The sequence below is a fragment of the Aedes albopictus genome, chromosome 2, assembly GCF_035046485.1.
Source record: "Aedes albopictus strain Foshan chromosome 2, AalbF5, whole genome shotgun sequence".
NCBI classification, from domain to species: Eukaryota; Metazoa; Arthropoda; class Insecta; order Diptera; family Culicidae; genus Aedes; species Aedes albopictus.
Window position 1 is genome coordinate 440,789,550 of NC_085137.1, and position 17,707 is coordinate 440,807,256.

At 44.5% G+C, this 17,707-nt stretch overlaps 1 long non-coding RNA gene across 3 annotated transcripts in view; it reads left to right on the plus strand.

Moving 5' to 3' along the window:
• LOC115265136 (uncharacterized) overlaps nt 1-17,707 on the plus strand; it is a 91,789-nt gene that overhangs the window by 68,069 nt on the left and 6,013 nt on the right. For 2 of the 3 annotated variants that reach the window (XR_009998011.1, XR_009998012.1), the window contains exon 4: nt 4,199-16,908. This is a non-coding gene — a long non-coding RNA (uncharacterized LOC115265136). Of the gene's footprint in view, nt 1-4,198; nt 16,909-17,707 lie in introns of those variants that run through there. The other variant, XR_009998013.1, reaches the window with a different exon arrangement.

The following is a 17,707-nucleotide window of genomic DNA, read 5'->3' on the forward strand; positions in this document are numbered from 1 at the left end:
TCTTGTTGTTTTCGAACGTGCGGAAAAGGGAGGAGTTTCGAAAATCGATCATCGTGTGAAGGGCCAAAAAAGCACTGTTGTGTGACAGGTACTTACGTTCCCGGGGCGGTCCCGCAACAACGCAACGCAACGCAATCCAAAACTTGTTGTTCGGTACCGTCGTCGAAGTAGGCCGATGGTTGATAAATGGCGATTTTAATGACTTTTCGATGATGGCTAAGTGTGTGAAAATAAAGAAGCCGTTTTTCATTAGAGCAGCGGCCGCTGACTGCGTCGTCCCAAGCTCTCATTAGTTTCATTTGGTTTTTCATTCATCACGGCACAGATGGCTAAAAATACCGAGCGCCACAACGTTTGTTGGTACGCACCGCGTTTGTGCATCTTTCGTATACGAAGAAACAGCATTTACGGCGATCATTGGCACTTGTTCAAGAACCGCGAGCATGACTTTTAACATGGCGAATCACCTCACGCGCCAAGAGTGTTGCGAAATGTCAACGAGGGGTCCACCGTTGCATTCGTTGTAAGTCATCGCAGTAAGCGAAGATCTCCGAGTTGATCGAGTGGTATTCCTTTCGAGTGTCGTTCCCTCGCCGAGCTGAGTGACAACTAATTAATCCAAATTAATTTGTGATAACTCCCGGCGTGTCAGAGACGGAACGAACAACGTTCTTTCCCATTGTTTTCGCTCCCACGCGTCGCCCGAAGAGGGGTCGAACAATAACTCAATCATCGTTGGTGTACCCCGTTTAACCAAATTTCAGTCGTCTTCTGGCGGCCTGCATCCGCAAGTGTCTCACCCTTTTCTCGTCCACCGTGTGAGCACAGAACGAACGAACGAACGAAGATGACTCACAAGTCGTAAATCAAACTGCAGCTGGGGGTCTCCTTCGTCGTCATTTGTTTCATCCGGCGCATTCCGCGCTCGTCGGATTTAGAAACAATTGAAAGTCGAACACGAGAGTAAACAAATTAAGCTCCGAGCTCAGCTGGTGGCCCTGTGCGCCCGGCTGCCTGCGGTTCGGGTGCATTTCTGACATTGACATTCGATTCCGCGTTTCCCTCCATGGAGGTCGCTTCGATCGTGCCCTCGTACAGCTGAACTGACAGCTAACCTCAACCGCACATGATCTGCCTTCTTTTCCGAATGGCATTTGGCCAAAAAAACTCATCACATTGTAGCTGATGCGCGTCCCAATCGCCCGAGTGAGTAATCCATCACGATCTAGTTAGCCTAGCCCGTTTGTTATTGTTGTTGTTGTTGTAACCATCTGCGCCGTTACCGCGGCCAACTCGGATGGACGAACCTAAAATTATCATTTTTATTAAAACCGATGCCAAACGATGCACAGTTGTTGTTGTCAACAGTCTGGCACAATCCAACCCTGCAATTACGGGTCCGTCTCGTGCAGGAATGCCTCCGGATCGTCTGATTGCCTGCCAACAAGGCAGAAATTTGAACCGCTCACCGTCACACATGCGATGCCGCTGTCGATGCCGCGACGCGACCTTCTTCGACCAACGAAAACCGAAGTTCAGCTCCGATCACACTAGCTGACAACTCGCATCGCGCACTCTCCGCGTGCTCGCTTCCATACAGAAACCAGTTGCGGCAAGGGTTCAGTGGCCTCCGCCGTACGGACTCCGCACCGACGGAGTGCACCGGCGCAAAATATGATGATGAATTTCAAAATTGCAATCCGCCAATAAACGACACGACTTTTTGGCCTCGGGCCCGGGCCCTTCCTCGCGGGGACAGCCCCTCTCCGGCCTCTCCGAATGGCGACCGCAACTGATGACGATGCGCGCGGTCCGGCAAAAACCAAAACCAGAAAACCGGTAGCGCAATATTTTACGGATTGTTTTCGCACCGCACGGACTGACGGTCGAGTGTCGGTCGGATTTGCTGTGAAGTTTTCGCGTTTTCGGCCAATTGCAACTGCGCAGGCATCAGGAGCGGCAAAAATTCAAAAGTCACGACGAGCGATTAAATACAGACACGGAACGTTTCACGAATTGTTGTATGCATGTGTGCGTTGCGTTACAAAGCAAAGAGTTGGTTACACAAGAAATTGTTCTGAACTTCAACTTTACTTTGATGATAAAGACATATAAGATTTAAGATAACAACAGACTTTCGAATAAGTACATTAGATTTGCGGTTTTTACTGCGCCACGTGTCAAAAGTGTGAGACCGGCTTAACCTCATTTTGTCAAATGAGTGCCACGTATTTACATTGAGAGTTCTTAGTCGGATAGTTGAAACTGCAAACACCGAGCTTCGTTATGAACGTCTAATGAAACATAAACATGTTGCAGTTATCGAGCAATTACTGTACGCAATCCGTAAAATCACAGACAAACAGACCTACCACTCTTCAAAACGGCTTGTCAGATGCATTTAACTGTCAATTCTAATTTCATTTTATTTCCACGATTCTTCCACCAGACAGAGGTGCTAGTATTCGATCGCTTTAACGTTTGCCAGTGTACACGTTGCTGAATGATGCAAACGAAAATTATAGGCAATAAGGCTATCCATGACGACATACCGCGATGGGGCTGACAACTCAAAGTGTAAACAAAGTGTAAATTTAACTTAACAAAGTTTTGTCAAGTGTCATCGGTGCTTAACAAATTCGTTTGTGTTCAACTGTCACTCCGTTCATCGGATGTCAAATATACATGATAAACAAAAGAAATCAACTAATTGCATTTATTTCACGGATAGCCAAATCAGAAGACGTTTAAAACCAGCTGATTTTGGGAGCCTTCAGGGGGAATGACACTTCCTTTGCTGACCGGAAAAATCCGCATTTATCCGTTGCTAACCGTCGTTAACCACGTCTAATTGCTGCTCAGTTAGCACCGGTTAGCGACGGTTAGGAACGGATAAATGCGGATTTTCCGGTTAGAAAAGGATATGTGGTTTCCCTTGGGAGCCTTTGACAGTTCTCCTATGAGAATGACAGTTCAGCGTTTGCGCCTTTGTTCGGCAGTTGTAAACAGTGGCATACACGGATCTGTCAACTGAAAAGGCCTATTTGTGTAGTAGGGAACGTGGTAGACAAACGTCAAATCGAAATCCATCATGGCAGACAGTGTCTCGCGTGGTTCTACCAACAGGTGGCAGTGTGCTAATAAAAAAGACACCGTGCAAAAGTTTTTGTTGAATTTCCTCTAAAAACTACATCTGTTTGTCTGTGCAGGTAGATTGCGGATTGCAGTCGGAACAACCGAAATCGAAGCTACCAAAAAACTCATTTCCCAAATGAACAAACCTTCAACGTCATTTTATCGGTGCATCTAAATTCCCACCGACGAAAAAAGGCTTCTGTTCCCTCTTTTGGACCCCGCTTCATCCAACTTCTTCGCACTCGAACCTCCGTGTCAGTGTCCCTTGCAGGCAGGACCGAAGATTTCTCTCGCTCGACTATTTATCGCAACGACTGCGAGCCCTGCTGCACATTTCGAGCATCTACATCAGGCAGGTTCCACAGTGTAGTGATTGGGGATTCTTATCGCCATTTGTAGTGAAGGAAATGTCAAAGACCGCGAAGTAGGGACCACGCGGTCATTACGGAGCGGGCGAGTCTCTGAGTTTTTCGGTGCGGAGGACCGAGAAGCGAAACAAATTTGCTCGAAACGACTTTTGCAGTGATGCAAAAAAAAAAACAAAAAAACGGTGGCAGTCGAACGGAGTAGGCCATGAAGCGAAATGAAGCTGTGCGGTGCATCCAAGAAGGCCACTACCACGCCGCAGCCGCGGATGAAGAATACGAAGAATAGGGAAAACGACTAGGTCTCTGAACGTTTCGTTTACGCTCAGTTGAATAAATCATAAAAATAAAATCTTTAATAAATTCTGACATAATTTCGGTGTGCACGGTGCGGCAGTGGTGGTGGTGGGAGTTATTGTTCGTTGTTGCTGCCGTTAAGAGAAGGGAAAAAGTTTGTTTCGTCTCTTGTTGTTGTTGTGTAGATGTTTATCGAGAGGTTGTATGATTGCGCGCGGGTTGATGGACCCCCTGGGTGCGACAACGGCAATGTGTCTCGGTGCGGGGGATTATACATGAATTTTGACAGATGGGGGTCGAGGGGTGTACGCGCGTACCTTGACTAGGTCAAGACAGATTACTGTACTTTTTGAGAGAATAATCGAAGAATCTAACGTCTTTTGTTTTCTATCTATTTTCAGATCTGATGTTTACCGTCCTTTGTCAAACAGGTATGTTTTCGAAAAACACTCGATCAACGCAACTTTGTTTACATTTCACTTCCAAAGACGATAAAATCTTCCAAACAATTTACGACTGCACGAATGGCTTTGCTTACGATCGGTCCACACAACACAACGCACGAACAAAGACAAACTTTACCGTATCTTTGCAGCTCGGGTGCAGCTCGGGCTCCACCTCTCGTGTAACGGTCTCATGGTGGCGGAGAAACTTTTCTCCATTTCTCGGCCACTAACTTATTGTTTATTCAAACTCTCACGCATATGCTTTCCGATGGGTTGCTCGGATGGCATCCACCCACTCGCGCGCGCCTTAAACGGCGACCAAACTTTTCAAAACACACGCGGGTTCGTGGCTCTGTTAGATCAAATAAGGCCAACCCTGGTGCTGCCCCACCCCTGCCAACTGTCAGTACTTAGCGGTAGCATGCCATGAAACTCACGCATTTCGAATCCACGCGGGTTGCTTTACGATTCCACCACATGTATTTATTTTAATTCTTTGATTGTTATTACTATATTCGAGTTTAATTCTACTTTTTTATTATTATTACACAACTGCCGCCCCCGTCCGTCTCCTTTGGCCAAGAAAAGGGCCAACGATCACCGACCGTCGTCGTTATTTCCGAAAACGGAATAGTTTACCGAAAAAACTTTTGCTTTTACGACTGTTTGAAGTTGTTGTTTCTTCTTTCTCAGCAGCTCCTCGTCCAATGTGTTTACACTCGTTTTGGCGTTTTGTTTACGCTGCGCTTCCAGTCTCAATCCACCCTCGCTCTCGTGCGGCGCGATTAGAATCCCGGCCAGTTCGACGCTCCGAATCGGCCGTATATACGTTCGTTTATGAAATGTAAATATCGAAGTAAGTGCTTCGTTCGGCTCACTTTTCGAGAATGTAAATATTTTGCTCGCGAGTCGCGACCAAAGCGCTACGAGTTGCGTTGCGTCGTGCGCGGCGACGGCGAGATCGTTCATTGCCCTCTCAGTTCAGCTCCGTACACACCGGTGCAGTGGACGCCGCGCAGCAACTGTCAAATTGCTTTACAATTGCGGCCGTCCATTATTTCCTTTTTTGTCCCCGCGCTTGAGAAACTCCGCTCGTCCGGAATCGCAAAAGGAAACTCGGCAACAATCGCCGCCGCCGCCGCCACAACCGCCGTGAAACACAATGGGCAGATTCCGATTAATACATTTTAATTTCTTTATGTTTTTATTATCGATTATTAATACCTTCCTAAAGAGCACACCGAGAGATGCGGGGATCCTGGCTGGAAGTCGCGGGACCTTCGATCTTTCCTTTTGCGCTTTGTTCGACTGCCGCGCAGCAATGGTGACTGCGACACAATAAGACACAATATTCTTCACCATGGGGTGTAGTCAGGGAGGGCATAAGATTTCTTTGGATGTTTTCACAGAGTGAATTTTTTGTTGATGTCTTCCGAAATTCTCTAACAAAGTTTGCTGTGATTTTTTCTTGTATCGTTTATGAATACCAATGTATTTTGAACTCTTCCAGAATTTTTCTCACTTTCTGGTAAGGATTGGCCGATCTGACGTCTGGCATGTGTGGTTTGAAAGTTAATCGATAACATTGATGATCGATCTTATCGATCATCTACCAAACGACACCAGCCAAACGTCATAATTGGCTGATCCCTATCAGAAAGTTAGCAGAATTCTGGTGACCATTTACGCTAAAAAAATGCTGGATAACCGTAGCGTAAACAAATGCATTTGTCTTAGCGTGCGCGAATGGCTTTAGATTAACGTGCACCTGAAGGGCAATACAGTAGACGTTCGGTCGGTGCAAACGGTTTAACTGCAATGCTTTTTAACTGCAAGTCCGGTAAGTGCAACAAATTTGCAGTTATCGCACCGCCAAACGTCAAAATGGTGCGCCATGTTAGCCCTAATGAACAGTCGAGTGAATTTTTCGTTCATTTTATGTCAATTGATGGCTTGTTGACACTGTCAGGCGTTGCAGTTATCGGATTTCCGTTCGCTAAGTGAAACGTAAACATGTTGCAGTTATCGAACGTCTACTGTAGTCCATTTTACGAGCCGATTTTATGAATGAATTTCGACAGGAGGTAGTGTCCAATAACCCGTCAACATTGTTGTCACTTCGTAAAATGGCTCATACACGCTTAAATTCAGAAATTGATCTCGGTAAATGGTTAACCGAGAATCCAACAGCTGATATCTCGGTAAAATATTTACTGATTCTCGGTAAAAAAAAATTACCGAGATTTCGGTAAACCATTACCGAGTCTCGGTGAACTTTGCCGAGATCTCGGTAAAAAGTTGGATTACCGAGATCTCGGCAAAGTTTTAACGACATCTCGGTAAAACTTTTAACGAGATTCAGTAAAAATTATTACCGGATTCTCGTCAATCCGTTTGCTGAGGTCGGCGATTTAATTTAAGTGTGTAGCTTATAACTTTGACGCCCGACAGCGGGGAATGCACAATAAACGTCAGTCATGTTGTCATGTATAGTTTATTTCATTGCTAACTGGACTGCGACAAAGTGTGGAATCTTAAATAAAAGTGCGATATTGCATCATCGAGCTAATGAATAAGTGCGATGAAGACACCGAAACGATCTGACACCAAATCGCACTTTTATTTGAGATTCCGCACTTCCTCGTCGCACTTTTAACTGCGCAATGCGCAATATAATCAGTTGATCCACGGTCTTATTTTTCCGCTGGATTGCTTCTCCTTTTCTTCTCTAAATGCGGGCACTGTCTTGGGGCAAGACACTGTGCTGGAGAGTACATTTTTCTTCACAGAGTTGCTCAGAAATTCTCCGGATTGCTCCCGTTTTTGTTTGGGTGTTGCCAGATTCATCGCAAAATCAAAACAATATTGCCCTATATTCCGCTTTTCTTGCAGTTTTAGGGGTGCTTTCCGACAAATTTCGTCGATCATTGGTAAAAAGAGTTACTCAGAATTTCTCAGAGTTACTCTCGTTTGCACAGTGTCTTGCCCCTAGGGCAATGACATATTCATGAACATTTAGCGATTGAAAGTTCACTGGATGTTCACCGGATCTCGCCGGATGCAAGATGTGAGCAGTGATTTTGATAAACAAGACCCGCAGTTACCGTTTCACAGCATGCTGTCAGTTGGCGTGTGACGTCATCGTGGACAAGTTCATGGGTTTAGTGAACAATGTTGTGACCAGAGGGAGGGGTGCGACACTAGTTTACCCAAGTTGAAATATTTAAAAAAATCCGAAAAAAGACGAAAAACCGGTAAAAGTTTCTGGAAAAAAATCATGAAGTTCTCCGACCTCCTTCGTTTCTAACCCTAGCTACACCCCTTCATTGCCGATGCTTCCGATCCGATCGAACCGCCCGGGTGAAAAGTAAACAATTGTATCAATGACAGTTTACGACTGTAACGAAAAAGGCAAAAAAGCAAAAACTGCGAACGGAAAGAAAGGCACAGTCGCCTCCTCTCCGGAGTCGTTTCCTTTTCTCTTCATTTGAAATGCAGAGGACCCCTGCTGCCAGGAGGTCCCTCTTGCCCTCTTGCACAATTTGCTCACTGTGTGTTGTTATTTGTTCTTGTTTTCGGGTCTCCGGGGTCATTGCTACTGGTTTTGTTTGTTTTTGGGATTTGTCGCTTTGTATTCTCCTCTCCCTCAAGTGGGTCGTTAACCTTCTTTTTGTCCACTTTTGAAGTGCTGAGGATGATTGAGAAGGAAACTATAAATCACGGACCAACGACGCAACGGACGCCCATAAATTTATCGATTTTTGACCTCGGTTTGGCAGGTAGATGTGATATTTTGCACGACGCAAAAGCATAAATTTTGTGGCGACTCGTTTCCATACGCTCGGGCTCTCTCCAGGGAGGAACCAGTTCCTCGGCGACGACGACGATCGCACGCGCGTGTCATTGCGATCTTTTGAGGTTAGGAAGAAGCAGGTTTCCGTCCGTCCCGCCCTGCTGCGAAACAGGTTTATGATTTGTGTTGTCCCCACGGCGAGAGAATCTCTGCCGGTTGCTGCCGCCGTAGGTTGAGCTGTTTTCTTATACTTTTCGCGCAGACAGGGGAGTGGTTTATTTACATTTTTATTACCGATTGTCAGAAGCTTCGGAAAGTACGTTGACGCCTCAACGTGGAGCTTTGTTAAGCGAAAACAATTTCCGAGCTATGAATATCTAAGCGTGACGCGAAGATCTCCAGCTCGTTTTAATTGACAGATTGACAGATCGACAGTTGACAGATTGACAGAGACGGGAATCACTCATACTGCATTGTTTTGTACTTACCCCGAATGCGAATCCAACGATTTTCACTCAATCACCGAGCACCAATTAACCCCTCTTCGAGAGCAAACACAGAACAAAACAACGAGGAAGTTCCGAACCCGTACAAATTCCTCCGCATAGTCGAAACTTTTCACACATCAATCACCGCAGCAGCAGCAGCTGCTGTCACTGTTTTGCGGCATCACCGTTGACAGCTGGGAAACCTCAAAACAACCACAACAACAACTTCGACATCGACAATGACGTCGACTAGTATGATGCGGGACAGCTTCTTCAACGCTTGCTGCGTGTGTGTTCTAGGAATTTCTAGATTCTAGGTCTTCCCACACACAAATCACTGTTTCGTACGAGCAGCAGCAGCAAGTGAAGGGTATCGATTTCATCCCGAAGGGCAGCTGTCTGCGCGAAAGGATGACTTCCTCTCTGGATGAAAGGTGACACCGCACACAACCACACTCGCTTGTTCGTTCGATATTGTCACTTGCCCCGAAAATTTCCTACCGTACTTCTCACGACGTTTTTTTGGAAGACGAAGAATGGAGGAACCTTACGTCAAGAGGGATCATTTAACCCGACGAAAAAAAACCTGTCCAATAAATTTTTATTGCCTTAATCCATTCTCCGATTGGTTCCTTCGGTTCTCGCTCGGGATCGGGATCCCTCGCTCCAGCCAACTGAATTTACGAGCCTTTCCCAAACTATAAAATATTTAAATTTACTCTCGCCGTGTCCAGATAAACCGACCCGAAGATCTCTAATCGGTTACCTCACGTCATTAAAATTCAATAACACGAACGAACTCCAGCCAGGCCAGACCAACTTTTCGAGGCCCGAGCCCGCTGGTGATTAGGGCTCTAGAACTCGTAGAAAATGGGAAAAGGAAACTGATAATCTCCCAACGACGACGGTGTCGCCGTCACCGTCGTGGAGAAAGCCCTCTCCACACACACGGACACGCAACCGAGCGCGGACGGAACGGAAGATATATTGGCCGGGACTAATTTGAATTTAGCTGATGCCCGTCCGTACTCTCCAACTCTTAAATTGCCGCGCGCAATCAATTTCGAACAAATTTTGAATAATAAAAGAAACTTTGGAGAAGTAGAAAAAAACCGGGAATTTTCATCCGAGTAGGCTTGCGGAGCGTCACGCAACCCCGACCGACGCGACCGACAACAATAACAAAGCGAACGAGGGGCTTTCCACGCATCGAAATGCTTTCTCCGTCGTGTTTCGTGTCGTTCGTGGATGAGATAAAAGGCCCTATAACAAAGCAACCCATAAATTATAGGCTAAACACTGTGCTCCGCGCTCTTTCTAGCGGTTAGCTCGGTAATGACTGCGCTGGCTGACCAACGAACGGATCTGATCGACCATTCCGATGCGTGAAATGCGATAGCCCCCTCGTTTTGACAAATCACGCGTCGTCGTCCCCTCGGTTTCGCTGTCACATCGATGACATTGACGGTCATCGTTGTCAAACCGCAAAAATTTAAACAAGAGTGTCCTCCTGATTTGACATGCGATGCGACGGCGGAATCGATTTCAACCGGTCGTCGGTCCGAGTTCGGGTCGTCGATGTTGACCGAACAGATTACCCCGTCCCCAACTTTGATGGCATCCATGCCCTGGAAAGTAGGGGTGGGATAAGTCCATCAAGCATCAAGCAGCATCGCTGGGCTAATCCGAATGGAATTGCTTTTCGCGTTTGGCCTCGTTACCTTGCGATGGCTGGTGCTATTGACGAACTGCGTCGTTTTTTGTTGTTGTTTGACTTCCGTCTCTACGACTACGACGGGTTTTGACCTTTCTGGGTTAGGGATTAAAGACGGTTTCGGTGGACATCAGGAGGAAATCGATTTTCTTGCGAAGTGTGGAGGCAGTGCAGCAGTGGTCAGGGTTGGATACGGTGTTTGAAGTGGATGGAAGTATCTAGGTTAATCGGTATTTGATAGGAAGTTCGTCGTGGAAAATGAGGTTATTAAACAGAGCTAAAATCTTAAAGATGTTTCTGGAATCTGAATTTTATTTCATCATCCAGACTTACGGAATGTGAGCAACAATTATTAAATACAAGAGAAAAGTCGGAAGCTCGGTTTTACCGAACTTTTGGATTTCTTAGACCTCCCAAAGAATTCGTCGAGCTCTTTTGAGAATTCTTGGAAATGCTTTTGTCAAAGACTGACGTCAAGTTCGATATTGTTGTAAAAACGCAGACGTTTCCGGTTCGTGCATTTGAACACCCCTCGTAATCGGGACAACTTTCATGCCAATAGATGCACCATGAACCACCGTGAACTCAGAAGTTTGCGCTGAATCTTCTAAATCTATGTTACGACAAGGCAAGTACTCAGACGGTTCTGCTGAGTCTTTTGAGTATTGTTCTGCCGTGACATCCGGAACTACAACAAGGAGGCACTAAATCAGAAACGAAAGGAAAGAAGACGTCTGTCGTTCTGTAGGAATCCTGTACGATCTGAGCTCATCTTCCGTTGAGAATTTCTCGTAGGTTAGGGAACTGACAGAACCTCAGTGTTTTCTTGAGTCTTGGTAGAGCTTCCTGTTGAAATCCAGATACTTCCGATGATATTTGCGGCAGTATATTGCAAGTCCCGTGTTAACATTTAGGTTTCTACCAAACTCTTGGATCTCGTCTGTACCTGATCTGGAACCTTAAGGTTATTGTCGAAAACCCAAAAAAATCGTCATGGTTTCCTGAGAATTCTTGGGAATACTTATGTGAGCGTCGGAATCTCGTGCATTCTAATACCCCTCGTAATCGAGACAACTATCATGTCAATCAATACACCGTGTACCACGGTGAACCCAAAAGTTTCCTTTGAATCTTCTAAATGGAGACGACAAGTTACAATAAGAGATCATACTTCTATTAGCTGTTAGTACTTGTGAGATGTGAGCTTAGGTAAACACGTTTATAGTTTCCTTCCCCTCGCAAGTATCAGTAACTTTCTGAAGTCCGAATTATGCGCATGGTTCCTACCATTCCGCATAAGACTGTCGCGTTTAGTAGTAAGGCTCAGTGGAGGATTCCTGTTTTTACTTTGAAGACTGTCAGGAAGGTCACCATTGTCACGCAACTACTGTAGAAATCCAGCCGTAAGTATTACCAATGTTTTTTTCTGGAAATTCTCACGAGAACTTCGTATAAATTTCAAACAGAGCTACGCAATTTTTTTTCGAAGATTTGTTCAAGAAAGCCTGTTAAAATTTCTCCTGTAGTTCCTCGGGAATACCTCCAGAAGTTGCACGGGAAATCCTTTAGGATTTCATCAGGAATTTCTCTAGGAATTCATTCAAGAGTTTCTCGGAAATTCTTTCAGGTGTTCCTCGGAAATTCTTCCATAAGCTCCTCACAAATTCCGCCTGGAGTTCCTCGGAAATTCTTCCAGAAGCTTGCCGAGAAATTATTTAGGGGACCGTCGGGAATTCCTTCCGGAGTTTCTTCGGAATTCCTCTAGAAGATCTTCAGCAATTCCTCAAGGAGTTCCTAGAAAATTCCTCAAGGAGTTCCTCGAGAACTCCTACTGGAGTTCCTCAACTTGAGAACTCCTACTGGAGTTCCTCAACTTGAGAACTTCTACTGAAGGATTCCTCCTGGAGTTTCTCGGAAACTCCTTCTGAAGTTCGTCAGACATTCATCCAGGAGTTCTTCGGAAACTTCTCCAGGAGATCTTCAAGAAGTCTTTTAGGAGTTCCTCAGGGGTTCCTTGGAAATTCCTCCAGAAGTTTCTCGGGAACTCCTCCAGGAGTTTGACGAGCATTTCTTCAAAAGTGCCTAGTAATCTCCTCTAGGATATCCTCTGGAATTCCGCCAGGAGTTCCTAGGAAATTCCTCCAGAAGCTCCTCTATAAATCTTCCAGGAGTTCCTCGGGAATTTCTCCAGAAGTTCTTCATGAATTCCTCCACGAGTTTCTCGGATATTCTTCCAAGAGTTCCTCGGAAATTTCTCTACGAGTTCCTCGGAGATTCTTTCAGAAATTCTTCAGAAATCTCTTCAAAAGATTCTCGCGTATACCTCTAGGAGCTCCTCGCAAACTCCACCAGGATTTTACAGAGAATGTCTTCAGGAGTTCCTCGGGAATTCCCCCTGAAGCTCTTCGAGAACTCCTCCAGGAGTTTATCGGGAATTCCTCTTGGAGTTCTCCGTGAACTTCTCCACAACTTCTTCTGGAATTCATCCAACATTTCCTCGGGTATTCTTCCAGGAGTTCCTTGGGAATTTCTTCACCGGTTCCGCGGAGGTTCTTCCAAGAGTTGCTCGGAAACCTCTGCAAGAGTATCTCGGCTATATCTCTAGAAGTCCCTAGGAAATTCCTCCATGTATTCCTCGGAATTCCTCCAGGACTTCCTCGAGAATTCTTCCAGGAGTTCCTCGAAAGTTCCTCCTGAAACTCCTCGGGAATTACTATAGGGGTTTTTCAGGAATTCCTCCAGGAGATCCACAAGAACTCCTTCAAGAGTTCATCGACAATTCCTTTAGGAGTTTCTCAGGAGTTCCTATAGGGGTTCTTCGGAATTTTTCTAGGAGTTCCTCGGGAATTATTTTAGGAGTTCCTCGGGAATTTCTCCATAATTTTCCCAAAAAATCTCCAGGAGGTACACGGAGGAATTTTTGGATTTCTTTGAAGACCTCGTGGAAATAAATACGAGGAACTTCTTTAGGAGTTTCCGGAAAAAACATGGAGAAAACTATCTGGAGAGAACCATGCATTATTGCTGAAGGAGTTTTTGATGAGCTTCTGAATTAAATTTCATGGAAATTCTGCATGAAATTTTCCAGGAAAATCCTGGAGAAATACTCGGACTCTTGAAAAAATTGAAATGAAACTCCTGAAGGAATTTTCTAGTATCTCCAAGGAGGACTTCTATAGAAATTTCTTGCAAACTCCTACAGGAATTCATGATGAAGAGATGACGGAATTTCTGAGGATCTCTTAGACGAATTCCCATAGATTTCCTGCAGGAATTCCCGTAGATCTCCTGGAGGAATATCCAAGGAACTTCTCCGAAGAACTCCTGGAGGAATATCCAAGGAACTTCTCCGAAGAACTCCTGGAGGAATATCCAAGGAACTTCTGGAGGAATTCCTGAGGAAATTTTGGAGGAATGTCTAAAAAATTCCCGAGGAACTGCTAGAGGATTTCCCGAAGATCTCCTGGAGGAATTCCCAAGACACTTCTGGAAGAGTTCATTTAAAACTCCTAGTAGAAGATCCCAAGAACTTTTGGAAGAATTCTCGAGGATCTCCTGGAGAATTCCCGAGATACTACTAGAGGAATTTCCGAGAACCTACTGTAGGAGTTCTTAACTATCTTCCGGAGGAATTCCCGAAGAACTCTTTGAGGAATTGCCGATGAATTCCCGAGGATCTTCTGGAGGAATTTCCGGATTTTTCTTGTGGATCTCTTAGAAATTAATCTGGGGACTTAGACTTCTGAAGTAAATTTCGTGAAAATTCTGAATGGGAATTCCGGATAATTTATGTAGGAATTTCCTGGGAGCTCCAAGATACACTCTCGGGGAATTCTGTAGAAATTGCCTTGAAACTCCTGCAGGATTTTTTGAAGAACTGATGGAGGAATTCCCGAGGATCTCCTGTAGGAAGTCCCGCAAATCACTCAGAGGAATTCCCAAGGAGGAATTCTCGAGGAAGTCCAGGAGGAATTCCCAAGGATCTCCTGGAGCAATATCCGAAGAACTCCTGGAGGAATTCCTGTGGAACTCCTGGACGATTTCCCGAGGAAGTCCTGCGGGAATTCCCAAAGCACTGCTGAAATTCCCGTGGATTTCCGAGGATTTCCTGTAGGAAGTCCCGCGTATCTCTCAGAGGAATTCTCATAGATCTCCTGGAGGAATTCTCGAAGAAGTCCAGGAGGAATTCCGAAAGATCTACTGGAAGAATTCCCGTCATGCACCTGGAGAAGTTCCTTCAAAATTCCTTGAAGAATTCCCGAGGATCTCCTGGAGAAATTCCCGAGGAACTTTTAGAGGAATTTCTGAGGAACTCTTGAAGGAATTTATAACTCCTGGATGAATTCCCGAGCATCTTCTGAAAGAAATTTTGTGGAACTCTTGGAAATAAATCCGAGGAACTTCTTGAGGAATTTCGGTGAAAACCGGGAAATATTCAAGAGAAATCCTGAGAGATCCATGCATTGTGAATTTAATGGAAGTTCTGGAAGGAATTTTCGGATAGTTTATGTACTTATTTCCAGTCAAATCATGGAACAATTCCTTGGATATTCCTGTAAGAATTCTACCACCAATGCTGCAGGAATTCTTCGGTTCTTAAAGAATTTCCATGGTATTCGTGGGGAAGCCAGGGAGGGATTCCTGGAAAACTTTTAGAGAAATTCTCGGAGACTCCTGGAGAAATTTACCTGGAAACTTAGGAAGCATTTCCGATGAGGTATCTGAAATAGTTCGCAAGCTTCCACGAGGTTCCTGGACTGAAGTGTTCGGTGTTCTGTCTGAGTAACATCCGGAACTTCGAACTAAAGCTGGAGTTCTGAAGTTTCCGCTCATATTTTCGCCTGGTTCTTTAATTTCTACAGGGACTAATGAGAAACACTGCGATCCAAAAGCTCCGTTGAGGTTTGCTATGACTGAGTTTGGCTGTGATCACCGGAGTCACGATGCTAATGTAGGAAACTGGACGTTTCCGATGAGGTATGCGACGAAGTGATAGATGTTCCACTATGCAACTCTCAGATATTCGAAGGTTCTTTCAGCAATCCAAAGGTTTTCGTTGAGGTGTTTGCCAAAATCTTGTTCGTACGGACGAACCTATGCAGTCTTGGGAGCTGTCAGAACCTCAAGTTTTCCTTAAGAATCCTCAAATCTCCCTTTTACGACATCCGGAATCAACTTGAAAGTAGGTACTACTTTTCCAGTAGTTACGTCGAACTTGCTTCAGGTAGCCAGAAGTTTCCATCGTGGTTCCCGCTCTGTTCATATTTCTGGCCGGTTCTAGGATTTATTGTGGGACGTTCCAAAAATGTGAGGATTTTCTTCTGTAAATGCTCAAAACTGGGAATTTGGGAAGAAGTTTGAAAACTTCAGTTCCTATTTGCACCAGAAAATCCTGTAATATTCCAGAAGATTTTTTTTTGAGATTTTTACAAAAATCTTTGTTCATATCCGTCTATAACTTGGAAACACTGCTCTTTACTCAGCAACTTCGAAGTTACTGCAGGTTTCCATCGAGGTTCCCGTACTGTTGAAGCTTCCGGAACCTCGAACTTCAGCAGGAATTCTGAAGTTTCTGTTGATATTTTTCTCTGACATTTGGATATATTCTGGCAATTGAATAATCAGAGAAGTTTCTACTGAGCAACCGGCAATTCAAAATTCTGGAGAAAGTTTCCTGATGTCGATAGGTTGCTGCACTCAGCCGGAAGTATCCGACGAGGTTTTTGCTCTGTTCAAACTTTCAGAACCATGAACTCAACCAGGAATTCTGAAATTTCCGTTCATGTTCCTGTCCGGCTCTTAGATTAATTTTGGACATTCGAATTTGAGAGGATTTTCTGCTGAAGCTGCTCGAAACAGGGAATTCTGGAAGAAGTTGTTACAAGTGTTATTTTAACTGGTAAACATGTTCCTTAATATAATGTACATTTATAGTGCTCTGGAGTAAAAGAACACCATGGGATCTGAGCAATCTCATTTGTGATAGCATACATTCAGGCCATTTCGGGCAAAAATCATCTATCAAATAAGTGAATCGTTCCCTAACAGGAACATCAGAATGTTAACGTCTCGTATTGAAAGCTGAATCAAGGTGCCCCCTTAGGATTAGAATTTCCTAGACAATGCAAGCTATGAAAGGCAACCAGCCATATAAAATACTTTTACAGGATTGAGTGATGGACCAACAAAATTTCTGAAACCTCGTCATCCTGGCATCGGAAATGGTTATCCAATAGGGTAATAGAGCAACATTTATGTTTTCTGTTGTAATTGTCCAATTGTGATGTCCTAATTTATTACGCATTTGTAAGGTTCCACTATAATATGTTATATTTTAATGTGCATTTGTAGTGCTCCATCGTTTTACCATTATAATGGCGCACAACGTGGGGCGGGTTTTGTAGGTGTCCATGTTCTATTCTGTTCGATTTGGAATTGTAGCCTACGTACAGTTTTGTACACTAACATTTTACAACAACAACGCTTTCTAACGACGGTGGAGTCGTTTTAGCGAACTCACAGTACGCCACAGTCTGTTTTCGTAGCGTATTATTTCGTTTCCCGGTAAACGCTGGGCCCGTATGGAAACTTTATTGACAATAAATACATTTAATATTACACATTTTACAACAACAACGCTTTCTAACGACGGTGGAGTCGTTTTAGCGAACTCACAGTACGCCACAGCCTGTTTTCGTAGCGTATTATTTCGTTTTCCGGTAAACGCTGGGCCCGTATGGAAACTATATTGACGATTTCCACCTGACGTTTCTGTAGTATTGCTGAAACCTTTATTGAGATTTCTTGAGATAATCTTGGTTTGTATCAGTCGAAAGCTTGAGAACACTCCGTTTATGCAGTTGTAAGTAACTACAGAGACTTACAGGGCTGATGGTGGCATCTCAAACGAACGCCTGTATTACTTCTGGCCAGTCTTCTGATTCTGGAAGATGGCTGCGCCCATGAGCACCCTTGTAACGGAAAAAAAATTGAGCGGAACACTACAAATGCATTGTGCTCCCGATGGGTACCACAATAAGGACAACAATTAACAGAACCCTACAAATGCGTATTTTAGTTTCCGTATCGAGCTCCACGTTTGGGCACTTAGATACGAAAACTAAAATAGAACATTACAAATGCACACAACACATAACATCAACTGTGCCCAGTTATTTAAATAGATAACGAAGTGAAATCTCAGGATGACGAGGTTTCATTATTGTTCTTGGTCCATCAGTCAATCCTCTAATCACAGACAAACAGACGTAACTCTCAGAGGAAATTCATGAAAAACTTTTGCCCGATGTCATTATGAGCACACTGCCACCTGTTGGTAGAACCGCGCGCGACACTGTCGGCCATGATGGATTTGGATTTGACGTTTTTCTGACACGCACACTACTACACAAATTGCCTATAATTTTCATTTGCATCATTCAGCAACGTGTACACTGGAAAACGTCAAA